This window comes from Mandrillus leucophaeus, unplaced genomic scaffold (assembly GCF_000951045.1).
Source record: "Mandrillus leucophaeus isolate KB7577 unplaced genomic scaffold, Mleu.le_1.0 Scaffold723, whole genome shotgun sequence".
NCBI lineage: Eukaryota > Metazoa > Chordata > Mammalia > Primates > Cercopithecidae > Mandrillus > Mandrillus leucophaeus.
The window spans coordinates 2,103,483-2,120,932 of NW_012107842.1; the positions used below are offsets into that span (position 1 = coordinate 2,103,483).

The following is a 17,450-nucleotide window of genomic DNA, read 5'->3' on the forward strand; positions in this document are numbered from 1 at the left end:
GTACTAAGCAAGTAAACATGCAAGCAAAAAAAATTTCTGGTAGTGGTAAGTGATATAAAGATGATAAGTAAAGGCAGTGGGTTACTTGCGGGGGCAGGGGAGTCTCACTTTAGATAGGGTGGTCAGGGAAGACTGAGGAAGGTACTTTTGAGTTCACATGAGAGTAAAGAGAAGTAGGTACAAATGCAAAGATGTAGGCAAAGAGTAGGCTCCCAGGTATTGAGAACCCAAATGCAAAGAGCCCTGAGGCAGAAAAAGGTTTAGTGGGTCTGAGGAGCAAAGAGCCCTGAGGCAAAAAGACTGCCAGTTGGAGAATTTCTTGAGGTAAGGAGTTTGAGACCAGCCTGGGCAACATAGCAAGACCCCATCTCTTAAAAAATAGAATAATAAATTAGCCAGGGCTGATGTAGTCTGAGGTGGCTGATGTAGGGGGATAGCTTGAATCCAGGAGTTTAAGGCTGCAATGAGCCACAATTGCACCACTACACTCCAGCCTGGGTGACAGAGCCAGACTCTGACTCTAAAGAAAACAAAGTAAAGAAAGTACAAGGCAGGTCCATGTCAAGGAGAACTAACTGATGGAGTCCTCCAGCCTCTACAGGTCTATAACCTGGACCACTGGTGTGAGTATGGCTTGCCCTGCAGAGCCACCATCACTTCATCAAGGGTCAGTCCTTGAAGTTGAAACACAGATGGGGCTGAGGTTAAGGGCACATCAGAGAGAAAGGACAGCAGCCAGGCAAGGAAGGCACCAGAGGAGGAGGGCCTTGCCTTCACCTGCGTCTTTGCCAGGTTAGCCTTTCCTTCTGAGTCTACCAAGTGATTCCAACAGGCTTCAGCTCCTGCTATGATCCAGGCTCAAATCCCAAGATTGCTTCTCTTTGAGATCATCAAAAGTGCAAGCAGAGAGTGACCGTGGGGTTCTCAGCTTGGTGTCTGCTCTCTCCTTATGTCTGCTGAGGCATATTTCAGTCTTTTCTTTCCACTCTGGTGGTCTTAGAGCACAATAAAAAATCTAAAATATTTGTATTCCATTTGAGTTAATACCACGTTTTCTGTAATTATTCCCGCTGCTAAAATCATTTTGTTGTGTGCTTTTAGAGTGAGAGGGAGGGGGTGGGGGATCAAATTCATTCTTTGGCAACAAAAATCTAATTAATCAAAAACTGTTCTTAGTCATTTAGAGCCTCTTCAGTCTGTGGAAACTGCAGCCAAAAAAGAGTAAGAACACCTAGTTTGGTAGTGAAAAAAAAAATCAAGTACTTTTTAAGTTACCAGTTTTTATGAATGTGCAAGTGGGAGGCTGGGTAGCAAAAGGAGAGGAGGGTTTTTGCAGTCAGTCTGAGCTGGGTTTGAATCGCCTATCTGCCATTTCCTGGCTGTATGACCTTGAGCAAGTTACTTTGTCCATCTGGTCCTCAGTTTTCCCATCTATGAAATGGAAATAATAACATCCTCTCTTAGGGTCAGTGGAGAGATTGAGATGATGTCTGTAAAACCTTTACGGGTGTTTGTCACATGGAAAGCACTAAGTGTTAATGATGATTTATTAGCATCCCCAAGCACTGCTGCTATTACATAAATTACAAACTTTGGGAGACAATTTTTAAGCTTTTTCAAAAATGTTCTTTAGGCTGGGCACAGTGGCTCATGCCTGTGATCTCAGCACTTTGCGAGGCCAAGGTGGGTGGATCACTTGAGTTCAGGAGTTGGAGACCAGCCTGGGAAACATGGTGAAACCCTGTCCCTACAAAACATACAAAACTTAGTCAGGCTTGGTGGTGAGTGCTTATAGTCCCAGCTACTCAGGAGGCTGAGGTGAAAGGATCACTTGAGTTCGGGAGGCAGAGGATGCAGTGAGCTGAGACCCCACCACTGCACTCCAGCCTGGGTAACACAGTGAGACTCTGTCTCAAGGAAAAAAAGTTCTTTAATATATATACATACATATACATATACATACACATATATAAATATGCACGTTGTGTATATATATCCTTTAACTAAATGTATTATTGTTTTAGAAATACATACTGAGGAAATAAGAGATAAAGAGATTTAGCTGAAGGAATGTTCATCATGCTGTTGATTCTAACAGAAAATCAGAAAACCTAAACATCCTAAAATAGTAGGGATCAGTAAAATAAATCATGCTACACCCATAAAATGGATAATCACTCTTCATATCACTGTCAAAGAGGAATGTTTATTGATGAAAATATGTGTTCATAATTAAATCAGGGGAGGCACAGGAAGCCAGTTATCTGTTTGTAAAGTATAAACCATATTTATTTTGTTAAAAATATTTTGTACCTGTGTATGTGTGTATATACAAACACACACACACACACTGAGAGAGAGAGAGAGACAGAGAGACAGAGAGACAGAGAGAAAATGTTCTGGAAGTATGACCAAAGGTTGTGTTTTAAATTTTTAATCTTCAACTTTTAAGTTCAGGGGTACATGTGCAAGATGTGCAGGTTTGTTACATAGGTAAACGTGTGCCCCGGTGGTTTGCTGCACAGATCATCCCATCATCTAGGTATTAAGCCCAGCATCTATTGGCTGTTCTTCCCAATGTTCTTCCTCCTCCCACTCCCCATCTGGCTCTACCCATCCAGGTAAGCTGCCGGATCAGAGTTCCTTCTGCAGCAACTCTCAGCAGCTGCACACTGAACAATAAGACGAAGGCAGGGCTGTGATTTTTCACAGAACTGGAGATCAGTCTGGGGAGTAGTGAGCTACAAACAAAGCCAGATTGCATTTTGGAGAAAGAGAGGGAGGGGAAAAGTTACAAAAAAGAAAAAAGGAAAGACAGACAAAAAAATACATATATTGGCAAAGGATCACTACCCAGGTCTTACCCATATTCTCCCTTTATGATTGAAGCCTATACTTATTCCACAACAAGCCCCTAGACTACAGTTGTAGGATCCCCTGTCACCTTCATGCAGAGTCTTTGGAAATTCCAAGGGGGAGAAAAACATGCTTTGAGCATGGCTGGGCAAGGCAGAAGGGTGATGTTGTCCTAAGAATTGAAGGCTCTGAAGGAAGTTTGAAGACATGTCTTTGAGATTTTTCAAGAGCATTCCTACAGACTCCTGCAAAACATGAAGCAAATGCCCATAATAAAATGGTATCCTGCTGGACCTCTGATGGAAGAAACAAACCTTGAAGCAAAAGAACCTCTACATTAGATGGAACATTTCAGCTTAACGGTAAAAGAGAAAGCAGTAAATGCAAAATTGGAAGAATAACAATATAATCCTCAAAATAGCCTGACTTGGACAATCTGTATTTATTCATTTAATTCAACAAATACTATATGTGTCTTAACATATATGTGCTGGGCCTATATGTGCTGGGCCTATGAGAGTTACCAAGAAGTCTAGGACAAGGTCAGTCCTCATGAGCTCACCATCTAATGGATATGTTTCTTCAGGTTCCTTCATCCAGATTGACTTTTCCAAAAGTAATCAGCCACATAATAGTTCTGGTCACACATCTTTCAAAACCTTGTTAATCCTCTATCAAAAAGGGAAGTCTATTTCCCCTCCTTCAGTGTCTGGATGGGCCTTTGTGACTGCCTTGACAAGCAGAATGTAGCAAAACTGATGCTGTACATCTTCTGAAGCTGTATCTTAAAAGATGGTGCTCTCCACCTGGTTCTTTTTGGAAGGACCCTCACTCGCAGGTTGGCAGAGGCAGTGCCATCATGCTGTGAAGAAGCTCAAACTAGTCCATATAAAGGGACTTTTAGAGAGAACTATGTGGAGAGAAACTGAGGTCCCCAGCCTCAAGCCAGCCTCAGTCACCAGATATGAGAGTGGACAGGCCTTCAGATGGGTGTAGCCTGTAGCCTTCAAGTCTTCTGGCTGAGGCCCTAGACATCATGGAGCAGCAACAAGTCATCCCTGCTGTGCCTTGTCTGAATCTATGACCCATAGAATCTATAAGCTTGATACATTGTCTTCTCCTAAATTTTGGAGTAATTTGTTACTGAGCCATAGTAAGTGGAACATCTTGGTCTCTTGAAGTTTAGGGTTTTAGAACTAGGCAGACCTGTTTATAAATCCCAGCCCTGCCATTTTCCAGTTGCAGGAGCCTGGCAAAGTTATTTAATCTATGTGAGCCTCACTTTTAGTCTCTGTAAAATGGGTGCAACATCTCTCACATGCATGTCTTGATGAATAAATGCTACGATGTGTATAAAGCAGCTAGCCTGGTACTGTAGAAACAGAGAGAAACTGCTGTGGGGAGAGGAGTCATCCTTAAGGACTAGAGTTGTCAGATAAGCATCCTTGAAACAGGTCAGATGAGCATGACCTGGAAGAGTCTGGCCAGGAAGACAGGAGGTGCAGGGCTTCCAGGTGGGCCCAGAGAGGCATCCCACTGGAGGGATCCCCTCCCACCTTGTGGGCCAGGTCTAGATGGGCTTGCCTGGCTCCCTACCCCCAAGCCTTTCAGTCTCTAATCCAGGGGCCACTTGACAGTCATTTGGAGCCTCTGCTTTGTTCTGGAAACAATTCCGGCCCAAACCAGGGGAAGAGTAATTTTGATGCCCTAGTGACAGTTCCTGCCCACTCTGTCCAACTTCTCCAGGAAACAGCTGATCAAGGCAGCTGCTGAGAATCCAGGAAAAAATCCTGGCAACTGCCCAGGGACTCTCCAACCTCTCTGACCTTCCACCAGCTTCTGACCTGAGCTTTGCCCCACTTCCATCCCTCTACCTGCTCTGAGCATTTGTGGAAGGATCTTGGCTTCCCCAGCCTGAACTTAAATGCCCTCTGAGGACTCTGGCTCCTCCCCAATTTTCTGGTTCTTCCTGCCTGACCCTACCCTCGAAACCAGCCTAACCATACTAATAATAAGTAGCTACCATTTATTGACCACCCGTGCCAGGCAATTCCTCACATTATCTCCTGTAAACTCCAGCAGCCTTCTGAGACTGGCATTACTAGTCCCACTTAAGATGAAGAAACAAATGTCACTCAGAGAAACTAATTCATTAGCCCAAGGACACAAAAGGTAGTGATAAAGGCTCTGGCATCCCCCAAATCAGCACATTCTTTTATATTTATTTATTTATTTATTTATTTATTTATTTATTTATTTATTTATTGAGACAGAGTCTTGCTCTGTCACTCAGGCTGGTGTGCAGTGGTGTGATCTCAGCTCACTGCAACCTCTGCCTCCTGGGTTCAAGTGATTCTCCTGCCTCAGCCTCTCAAGTAAGTGGGACTACAGGTCTGAGCCACCACACCCGGCTAGTTTTTGTATTTTTAGTAGAGACTAGGTTTCGCCATATTGACCAGGCTGGTCTCAAACTCCTGACCTCAGGCGATCTGCCCACCTTGGCCTCCCAAAGTGCTGGGATTACAGGCGTGAGCCACTGCATCTGGCCCAAATCAGCATATTCTTAACGCTGGTATCACACTCACGAACTCAGCCTACTTAGCATGCACACACTCACCTTTCAGCCTGCAGTTGTACCACATCATTCCTCACTGCCTCCTCCCACCTCTGGCCTGAACTCCTTCCCTGAGAGCCTGCAGGAAGCTGTCTGGACACTGTCCCTCTGACACTGCCTGCTTGTCTTAATTCCTGCCTTGGCAGCCAGGACCCTCATCTCCAACAACCAGGTTACCTGGGATGATGTAGGTGCTTGACGTGGATCTGCTGCAGGTGATGGGAAGAAGATGGATTAGGATGGGAGAACTACCACAGTGTCTCAAGAATGTAAAGGCAGGCTCTGGGGGTTGGCCTTCCCAGTCCTGGCCTTTCCTGAGATGTCACTGCAGGGCATCTGGTAATCAGCCAGACCTGTAGATAAGACCAGCAGCCCAGAAATTCTTAGATTCATGGTTTCTGTGGGGTGGAGAAAGTATCCCTGACATTCCAGGCTGTCCTTCTCAGTTACTGCTGCTAATTATCAAAGCAATTGTCAAGCTGTTTATTGGAAACTGCCCCCCTCAGTACAACTAAGTTAGAAAGTTACCTCCAACTATCAGGAATCTGAGACAACTAGACGAAGTAACATGGAAGGTGTTCAATAATTATTTGAATGAATGAATGAATATGTGAATGCATGCATGCATGAACAAGCTCACTGCAAGCTCCACGAGGACAGATGCCAGATCTGCTTTGCCTGTCTCTATACTTCCAGTTTCCAGCACTGTCTCCTGTAATAAATTCTTTGGGGGATGCGGATTATTATGGTCTGGGGTGAACTGATGAAGACCTGGTCCGCAGGGGTGGCAGAAGGAAGGGGCAGATGAAAGAGGCCCTGAGAAGGGGAAAAAAAAAAAGGCAAACCAAATGACAGATTTAATCACGGAGGGTGAAGGGAAGAGAAAAAGCCTAGGATGTCCCTGAGTTTAGAGCATAGAATACCAGGAGACACAGGAGACTCTGGCCCATCAGGCAGGGGAGGAAAGGGGACGACGACTAGAAGGAACACTGACCCAGTGTCAGCATCAGTGGATATTTGTCAGAGGACAGGAAGGAAGGTACGCTGAGCTCCAGGGGCTGTAAGGATCTCACAGGACAATGTCTAGCAGGTAGCTGACTAGAGAGGGCCACCCCCCAGGGAGTCCTCTGCAGAAGTGATAATTGAGGCTGGCAGAGAAGGGAGGGGAGGAAGGAAGTCACTGGGGAGGAGGAGGAGGTGAAGCGCCAAAGGGGTGAGCACGTTTACCAGAAGAGGAAAATGCTCAACTGGCATGTGGTGACCATTTTCTGCAAAAAGAAGAGCTTGCTATGTGAGAGAGAAGACTGGCATGATGCTGTGAGGGGCCATTGACCAAACTTGCAGAATTTCTAACTAAAGCTATACAGACCCCCAGACCATAGGAGCAAACAGAGACTGTGGGAAGAGACCCAGTGGGTAGAGGAAGGGGAGTGTGAAAGGCAGTCGAGTCAGAAAGGCCAAAAGCAGTATCAAAAGATCGAAACCAGTCTGGGAAAGAAAGGAGACCTGGGTCAGGGAATTCGAGGGCCAACTAAGAAAGGCTGGACAACTGTCTAGGGTATAGGGGCTCAAAAGACCAGAGAGGACAAACGGCCTCAAAGAGAAAGACCAGGATCAGGGAGACAAAACCATAGGGATGCAAATTCCAGCCCAGCAGCATGTGTTTTTTACGTCCAAAGATGGGACAGAGTAACATATATGTGAATTTCCCCCTCACTTGGGGTATTTGACCCAAGGCTGGATGCCCGTTGGAAGGGATGCACAGAGCACACTGGCTTCATCTAGGGTATTGAACAAAGGACCTTTAGGGTCTGTTCTGCCCTGAGACTCAAATTCTCAGCAGCCACCCTGTTACTCTTCAGTATGTCTATCACCTTTCAGTCATGTTCAGCACTGCTTTTTCACCAGCTCATATCTTCCTTTTTGCCTATTAATTTATAATCTCACTCCCCACCTCCAGCCACCATATTATTATCTATTATTATAAAACAAATTGTTATGGACTGCTTATTTATTTGTGTCTTCCCAAAATTCATATATAGAAGCCCTAATTCCCAATATGAGGTGGGGCTCTTGGGAGTGATTCAATTTAGATGAGGTCATAAGGGAAGAACCTCCATGATAGGAGTAATATCCTTGTAAGAAGAGAATGATGGCCGGGCTCAGTGGCTCATGCCTGTAATCCCAGTACTTTGGGAGGCCAAAGCAGGAGGATCACATGAGGTCAGGAGTTAGAGATCCACCCTGGCCAACATGGTGAAACCCATCTCTGCTAAAAATACAAAAAAAATTAGCCAGGTGTGGTGGTGCACATCAGTAATCCCAGCTCCTCAGGAGGCTGAGGTGGGAGGATTGCTTGAACCCAGGAGGCAGAGGCTGAAGTGAGATGAGGTCATCACATGCACTCTAGCCTGGGCAATGGAGCGAGACTCCCTCTTAAAAAAAAAAAAAAAAAAAAAAAAAAAGAGGAAGAAGAAGACACTAAAGTTCTGTGTCTTTTGCTCATGTGAGGACACAGTAAGAAGGTGGCTATCTATAAGACAGTAACAGGGCCCTCACCAGACACTGGATCTGCCAGTTCCCAGCCTCCAGAACCATGTGAGGTTCTTAAGCCACCTAGTCAATGGTATTTTGTTTTAGCACTCAGACCTGACTAAGCCAGAAATTGCCCCAAAACTTAATAACTTAACATTAAAAACATTTACTATCTCACAGTTTCTATGGGCCAGGAACCCAGGAGTGGCTAGCTAGAGCCTATGGCTTTGAGTCTCGCAGGCTGCAATCAAGGTTTTGGCTGGGGCTACAAGTGCCCTCAAGGCTCCACTAGAAACATCTGCTTCTTAGCTCACCCCTGTGGACAATGGAGTGAGGCTCAGTTTCTCATGAGCTGTTGGTCAGAGGCCACCCTCAGTTCTTTGCCATGCAGGCCTCCCCATAGAGCATCTCGCAACAGGGCAGCAAGCTTCATCAGAGCAAGTGAGAGGGCAAGAGACAGAGAGTGCTGTTGAGATAAAAGGCAGTCTTTTGTAGCCCAATCAGGAGTGACGTCCCATCATTTTTGCCATATTCTATTTCTCAGAAGCAAGTCACTAGGTCCAGACTACATTCAAGAGCTAGGCTGTGACTGCCAGGAGTCATGGTTCTTATTGAGAACCACATCAGAAGCCTCATGCCATGCTCCTGCACCCACCCATCCCCAAAGGCAAGCTCCATGACTGCAGGAACTTCATCTGTCTTTTCTCCACCCAAAACCAGTACCTCACTCCGAGTAGACGTTTGCTATCTGTTTTTTAAGGAATAAACAAAGTAACCAAACTATAAGCTCCAGAAGCTCCCAGTATTGCACCCTTGAATACATGCCTGTATTTTTTTCAAATTTTATTTTTAATTGACAAGTAATTGTATATATTTATGGGATACAGTCTGACGTTTTGATATATGTACACAATATGGAATGATTAAATACAACTAATTAACATGTCCATCACCTCACATACTTCTCATTTTGGGAGGAGTGTGAACAATTAAAATCTACTTTCAGCAATTTTGAAATATACATTACTAAATGCTTGTTAAATGAATGAATGAATGACCTAAATGTCCTTTGGTGAACATTTGACACAGTCCCTACATCACTAGATAAAAAAATTTAGGAGACTGGGTGGCTTCATGAGTACCATGAAAAATAAGAGTTTTTTAGATATAACTACCCATAAATCCTCATTCCCAACACATGTCCATGGGGCCATTTTGCAGATGCTTAAATGACTTAGGAATCTCCCTGGAAGATATGTGGGAAGAGAGCTTGCTGTCACTAGCAAAAGGAATGGAAAGCAGACCTTCATCCTCTTACCAGGTTGTGGCAGGGGCTCCAGAGAGTTTACATTTTAAATTTGCATAATTGTTTCCCCTTGATTGGCTCCCCTTCCTGCTAAGGCTGGTGTCCTGGAGATGCATGTCCGAGTGATAAGTATATTGCCAACGCAGATCAGATCTGTGCATCGCTGCTGCTGCTGCTGCTGTCAGCTGATTGGCAAGCCTATTAAAATACAAAGAGAGCCCCAAATGAGCAACTTTGGGGACCTGGAGGAGGAGGCTGGTAAGAACATGTCTTCCCTACCCCCACCCCACCTCTACCACAGCTGTTAATTGCAAAGGGGAGCCTTGATAAATGAAACTGAAAACAGATACACAACTCGACCTGTGTTTATTAAAGAAATAGCAAATGGCAAGATGCCAGCACGGAGGATACGCTTCACCATAATCAGTGTATTTATTTCACCAAAAAAAAAAAAAACCTCGTCTGGTGCTTTTAAGGCTGATAAACTCATTATGCAAAGTTTCAACCTCCATAGAACTGAGGCTTTTCTATATGTTAATTCATTTCAGTAAATAATTATTCTGTTTGGCTGAGGAAACACATGTCCCCATAATTTAATAATTGGGAGGGTTATTACATGTGATTAATAGGAGTCATAAACTAACACTGAGAGTTTAAAACCATTTTGTTTTTCACTTTGAACAGATATAATAAAGAAGGTTGATGGGAAGGTAGGGAAAATTCTCCTCCCCTTCACCCCCACCCCCTTCTCCTTTCCTTTTTAGAGTTGGGAAAGCAGTACTCAGAACAGGAGAGGTTGTCTTTCTTCTCCACCTGAGGTCTAACTCTGATACATGGCCTGCTTCTCTTTGGAATTTTGAAATGTGCCTCAGTGTGTCTAAGTGTGTCTGTATGTAAGAGGTGAGAAAGAAAGAAGAAAGAGAAGAAAGGGAAGAAGGCTAAAAAGAGAGACAAAGAGAGAGGAAAGAACTTGAGCGACTGGTTCCTCCAGGCCAGAGGCTCCCAAATGCCCATGTGAGCTCGGACTTGTCTCTTCACTGTGGATTAGTGAAGTTTACCCCAATCCTCAGTGAAATGGGAAAAAAATTAGAACAATGTAGTAACTTTTTCATAGAACCAATATGTATCCAATGATTTAAAATTCTAGGATCACCCTTCACACAATTGAAGTGTTTAAATGCCCTTTTATGAAATAACAATTGTTGGTAATATCTTTCTCCATCTCCTTACTTGGAAAAATGAAAAACTGGCGACTTTTAACCACTTTCCCACAATATTTTTTGGTATTTTCAGTTTAGAAATGTATTAATACCAAATCTGTAAACCTTCAAAGTCTTAGAATCAGAGAGAACTATTTGGTCTCAAGAGTAAAACCACCCTGAGCCAGATTTCCAAATCTGATTTTTCTGGGTTACTTCCTTGTTCAGTAAATGGATGAAGTCATTAACCTACATATTCATCCAGCAATTCAAAAATATTAATTGAGCATCTACCACGTAATAACCACTAGTCTTAGCACGGATGATAAAGCAACTGATGTATTTTAGTAAACAATCATCTATTTTGTTGAAGGAGTGTTAGTTACCTCTATAAATGTAGAGATTGCCTATATGTGACTGCTATAGTTTGGATGTTTGTCCCCCAAACCTCATGTTGAAATTTGATCTCCAGTGTTGGAGATGGGGCATAATGGGAGGTGTTTTTGTCATGGGGATGGATCCCTCCTGAATGGCTTGGTGCCCCCTTGAGGTAATGAGTTTTCTGTTAGTTCCCAGGAGGCACTCATTGTTATAAAAAGTCTGGCACCTCCCTCCCCTCCCTTGCTTCCTGTCTCACCACATGATCTCTGCACACACCGGTTCCCCTTCCCCTTCTGCAGTGAGTAGAGACAGCCTGAGACCCTCACCAGAAGCCATCAACAGATGCCAGCTCCATGCTTCTTGTACAGCCTGCAGAACCGTCAGCCAAATAAACCCCTTTTCTTTATAAATCATCCAGGCTCAGGTATACCTGAGTCCATAGCAACACAAATGGACTAAAACAGTGACTGAGGCAACATCTACAGTGCCTGGTTCTTACACAGGATCAACACATATTTGTTGGCTAAATGAATAAATATACTACACATGGTTGTTATGAAATAGCAGATATGTAGGATCTTTACATATTACAATATTGTCGTTTATCCTGCCAAGAAATGGATCTTTCATGCCCAGGTAGGGCCAGCAGAGAAGTCCTAAGTATCAACGGCTTACAAGAAGCCACCTTAACTGGCCCCCCATTATCATTCCAGACACATTGGCTACTCTATTAGTCCGTTTTCATGTTGCTGATAAAGACATACCTGAGATGGGTAATTTGTAAAGAAAAAGAAGTTTAATGGACTCACAGTTCCAGGTGGCTGGGGAGGCCTCACAATCATGGCAGAGGCAAAAGGCACATCATACATGGCAGCAGGCAAGAAAGAATGAGAGCCAGGTGAAAGGGGTTTCCCATTATAAAATTATCAGATTTTGTGAGACTTATTCACTACCATGAGAACAGTATGGGTGAAACTGCCTCCATGATTCAATTACCTCCCACTGGGTCCCTCCCATGACACATGGGGATTATGGGAGCTACAATTCAAGATGAAATTTGGGTAGGGACACAGCCAAACCATATCAACTACCCAGCTCCCCTAAATGCCCACCAAGGACCCATTGGCTCTTCCCAGCCCTAGTCCCAGCCCCAGATCCCTGTCTTGATCTTTGACCCCTGATGTCCTGATCTCAGCCATTCTCAGTCCCGATCTTTGCCAGTCCTGCCATCCACGTCTGCTCTGGCCAGAGGGATGCTGGTCTACCAGTCCACCATCCAGCTTAACTAGGATCTGCTTCAGACTGGGACACGTTGGTTTTGGCAGAGCCTGGGGGACCGGGTCTGCATCTTATCCAATGTGCCTCCTCTTTTGTAAGGATATAGTGAATCTAATAAAGTACAAGCTCTGCTACTTTGTAGGCACTAGCATCCTAGGCCAGGATCACTCTTCCTGTGAAAGTAGCACACCTAGAAGCTTCAGAGAGGTAAAAGCTCCAAACTATACTAACTCATTCAAATACATTTAATTTGTATCTAATATGCCTAATAAATGTGAGTCATCATGCTAGGCACTGGGCATACAGCAGTGAACAAAGCGGGCAAAGATCTCTGGCCTTGTGATGCTTCATTTCCAGTGGACAGATAGAAATGCGTATACAATAAAATGCCAAGGAGTGATCAGTGTTATGGAGAAAAACAAGAAGGCCACGGGGGCAAGGTGGCAGAGAGGGCCTCTCTGAGGAGGTATATTTGAGGTAGATAGTGGGGGAAAGGCATATCAGGCAGAGGGAACAGCAAGTGCAAAGGCCCTGAGGCCTGAGTATCCTGGAATGTTTTAGAAATGGCAAAAGGCAGCCAATGAGTGACATTCCATGGGCTACAGAGTAGAAGAGAGAAGACAGTGGGCAGCCTGCTCACGTGGCACCTTATGGCCCATGGTGGGACTTTGGATTTATTCTCAATATTTAGGGAACCAATGACAAATTTTCTGATAAGTTAAAAGCAAGGAAAGGCTTGAGCCAAAACCTGGCCTGGCCAACGTAGTCATGAAAGAAGCAGCCCATCTTCAGAGAATTCCTTCCAGCCCTTTCTTCCTCCTGCGCCCTTCAGCCCTGACCTGACACCCTTTGCCCTCGACCCAGGTCTCTTGTCTCTCCTTTGCACTATTCATTTGGTCACTGACTCTTCAGCAAACAATCCTGGAGGTAGGGGATGAGAATCATGTGCTAAGCACCATGCCACAGCCAGGATTGGTTACTGGGATATACACAACCCAAAGGCACCCTGGCTTGAGATCATACTGGACATGGGCTCAGAGGAGCTGATTCTATCCAGCTTTGCCATTTAACAGGCTTTGTTTTTAAATAGAAACTGCAATAACTGCTCTGCTCTCATGCAGTGCTGAGGAGCCAGTGATGAAACTGGAGTGGCAGCGCTCTAGGTAAACTATAGAGTGAGGAGCCCATGTCAGCTGCTCATGCCAAAGTGATTATAGTCATTAAGCCCTAAACCTGCCTACAGGACTGGGCCCCAGAAATGTCACACCTCCATTCCCTCCTTCAAACTCCCCTAACCTCACTGTTATTCAGCTCTAGCAAACACTGATCTTTCAGATCCCAGAGGTCACAGAAAACCTGCACAAGTGTAGGGCATGGCCTCGTGTGTGACACACCCAGGACTATCCTAGCACCTTCTGCAGACACATACCTCCACAGCCTCACCCACAGAAAGAACACACACTGCACCAAAAGGGCCCTTGGGCACAAGCATATCCTCTGCTTAGCTGATCAGCTGATCCATGTAATGGGGATGATGAAAGAGCATTTGTTTATTTATTTACTCATTCATTCATTTGGTGAGTCATCAAACATTCCTTCAGAGGCTCCTCTGGGTCAGCTCTGTGGTAGGTCCTGAGGCTCCAGCCATGACCTCTATGGCCTGGCCCTGGCATATGGAGGCCTGAGATCTACCTGGGACAGACTCTGGAAGACTGCTTTATGGCCGTGGCCATCTCATCAGCAAGTAGGGAGCTATGGGAAACTGCATCCATCTGAGGGGTCAGCAATGGCATGGCTGCCTCCAAGGTATGTCTGTGTCACCTCTGTTGAAGACTATGTTTGCCACTTTGAGTGGCCCATGGGACAAATTGTCTTTCTCCATAGAAGGGGCCACCTCCGCAGCCCTGTAGTTGATAGTAAGTCAAGTGAGCAGGGATTTCATTCTGCCCTGCCATGCAATGTCAGTTTATGACTTTGGATACAACCCTTCTGCTCCCTGGGCTCTGGGCGCCCATCTGTCACAGCAAGAACTGCAGAAGACAAACGTTCCTATAACCTTCTCTTGTACTAGACCCATCCTCATTACGTTTGCCCTATACTCCCCTGCCACCTTGATTTTCTGCATTTTATTTAACAGTTACCTGTGTGATGCTTAGTGTGAGCTGGGACATGTTGTAAGTGCTTACATGAACTAACTCATGAAGTGGGTACTACTGTTATTCCTTAAAGATAAAGAAACCACAGCACAGTGAAGTATTTACCCACTGTCCCATAGCTAGTAAGTGTAGTACTGGGAATCTGACCATGCATCTGTCTTCAGAGTTCATTCTCTTAACTACTATACTACTGTCTCTTATACACATCTAGATGTGTATAAGAGACAGGGAGTATAGTGGCCAGAGCTCAGCTCACTGCAAGCTCCGCCTCCCGGGTTTACACCATTCTCCTGCCTCAGCCTCCTGAATAGCTGGGACTACAGGTGCCCGCCACCACACCCGGCTACTTTTTTTTGTATTTTTTAGTAGAGACGGGGTTTTACCATGTTAGCCAGGATGGTCTCGATCTCCTGACCTCGTGATCCGCCCGTCTCGGCCTCCCAAAGTGCTGGGATTACAGGCTTGAGACTGATTCACTTTTTTAACATTATTTTTAAAAAACCATTATGACCACTAATTGAAAACCTATATGACTTGCCATAAATAGAAGAGACATTAAAATGCATGACTATTACATTTAAAACCCAATATTCCTCCAAGTGACTCCTAAGATCATCTCTCAGACCACTGGGGACACTTGGGGACACCTGGGGAGGAAGCACTAATGGCTTTTCTGACATTTTAGGTACCTGCAGGCCTTCCAGGAAGAAGCTTGGGGGCAGACAGCCTTTATGCCTCTCTGGCCCTCCTCTCCTGCCTACAATAGTGCCACTCAGCAATATGCAATGTAAAGGCTTCAAGGAACTTGGTTACCACCAGCCTGGGGCTTCAATGGCTCACTCTCAATCCCTGGGCATGATGCATCCACTCAGGGGCTGGTGACAGCCTAGCCAGAGGCTTCTTTTGCTCTCTGGTTTCTGGAGCGACAGCCCACTGGAGGTATGTCCAGTCCCTGCCAGAGTAATGGACAAGTCTCCACTGTCTCCAGTGATGCCAGCAGAAACTGCAGGGGCAGGAGGTGGAGTGGGTGTGGATCCCAGCATGGCTCCTGGGTTTCTGCCAGGAAGGTATTCTGAGGATAGCAATCTGTGAATTCCACCACTCATGCTCCTGAACCCGCACCAGCTCTTCATTAGAAAACCAAGACTTGATTAAACAGTTGCAGGCATAGTGGACTTGTCATCATCTTTTGAGGTCTCAGCCTCTTCTCACTGCATTTACCCATTTGCTCTGAGCTTCATAAAGCCAAAACTGGCTAGACCTTCTTCCTTTGCACCTGCCTGTAGCCATGTCATTGTGACTCCACCATGTTCAAGGTACGCCTGGTCCAGGGCTCCATCCTGAAGAATGTGTTGGAGGCCCTCAAGGACCTCATCAGTGAGGCCTGTCGGGACATTAGCTCAAGCAGCTGAATGTGCACAGCATAGACTCATCCTGCATCTCCTCGGGGCAACTCACCCACTGCTCCAAGGGCTTCAATACGTGCTGCTGCGACTGCAACCTGGCCATAGGCATGAACCTCACCAGTATGTTCAAAATACTACACTGTGCTGGCAATGAAGATGTCATGACATTAGGAGCTGAAGATAATGCAGACACCTTAGCCACTAGTATTTGAAGCACTAAATCAGGAGAAAGTTTCAGATTATAAAATGAAGCTAATGGATTTGGATGCTGAACAACTTGGAATTCCAGAACAAGAGTACAGCTGTGTAGTAAAGATGCCTGCTGGTGAATTTGCATGCATATGCCGAAATCTCAGTCATACTGGAGATGCTGTAGTAATTTCCTGTGCAAAAGATGGAGTGAAATTTTCTGCAACTGGAGAACTTGCAAATAGAAACATTAAGTTGTCACAAATAAGTAATGTTGATAAAGAGAAAGAAGCTGTTACCATAGAGATGAAAGAACTAGTTCAGTTAACTTTTGCACTGATGTACCTGAACTTCTTCACAAAAGCCATTCCATGCTCTTCTACAGTGACACTCGATATGTCTGCAGATGTACCCCTTATAGAGTATAACATTGCTAATATGGGACTTTTCTTTTTTTTTTTTTTTGAAACTGAGGCTCACTCTGTCACTCAGGTTGGAGTGCTTTGGCGCGATCTCGGCTCACTGCAACCTCCGCCTCCCAAGTTCAAGCGATTCTCCTGCCTCAGCCTCCCAAGCAGCTGGGACTATAGGCATGTGCCACCACGCCCAACTAATTTTGTATTTTTAGTAGAGACAGGATTTCGCCATGTTGGTCACGCTGGTCTTGAACTCCTGACCTCAGGTGATCCATCCTCCTCGGCCTCCCAAAGTGTTCAGATTACAGGCATAAGCCACCGTGCCCGGGCAATATGGGACATTTAAAGTAAATACTACTTGCCTCCCAATATTGAAAATGAAGAAAGATCTTAGGCATTCTTAAAATTCAAGAAAATAAAACTAAGCTCTTTCAGAACTGCTTCTGAAATGCCAGTATACAATAAAGTCCTTTCTGTCACCAAATTTATGCTTCTGAGTACATATGTAAGTATAACTTTCTGTAAATAACCTATTTTTGTCTATTCTCTATAATTTCTTTTTTTAAAATCATACTTTAAGTTCTGGGATACTTGTGCAGAACATGCAGGTTTGTTACGTAGGTATACATGTGGCATGGTGGTTTGCTGCACCCATCAACCCGTCATCTAGATTTTAAACCATGCAAGCATTAGGTATTTGTCCTAATGCTCTCTCTCTGCTTCCCCCAACCCCCCAACAGGCCCCACTGTGTGATGTTCCCCTCCCTGTGTCCATGTATTCTCATTGTTCAACTCCCACTTATGAGTGAGAACATGTGGTGTTTGCTTTCCTCTTCCCATGTTAGTTTCCTTAGGATAATGGTTTCCAGCTTCATCCATGTCCCTGCAAAGGACAAGAACTCATCCATTTTTATGTCTGCATAGTATTCCATGGTGTATATGTGCCACATTATCTTTATCCAGTCTATCATTGGTGGGCATTCGGGTTGGTTCCAAGTCTTTGCTATTGTAAACAGTGCTGCAATAAACATATGTGTGCATGTGTCTTTATAGTAGAATGATTTATAATCCTTTGGGTATATACCCAGTAATGGGATTGCTGGGTCAAATGGTA

The 17,450-nt window shown here is 44.8% G+C and overlaps 1 pseudogene; it reads left to right on the forward strand.

Annotated features, from left to right (window-relative positions):
- The first annotated feature begins 15,632 nt into the window (after positions 1–15,632).
- LOC105528614 lies at positions 15,633–16,730 on the forward strand (annotated as a pseudogene).
- The last annotated feature ends 720 nt before the right edge of the window (positions 16,731–17,450 follow it).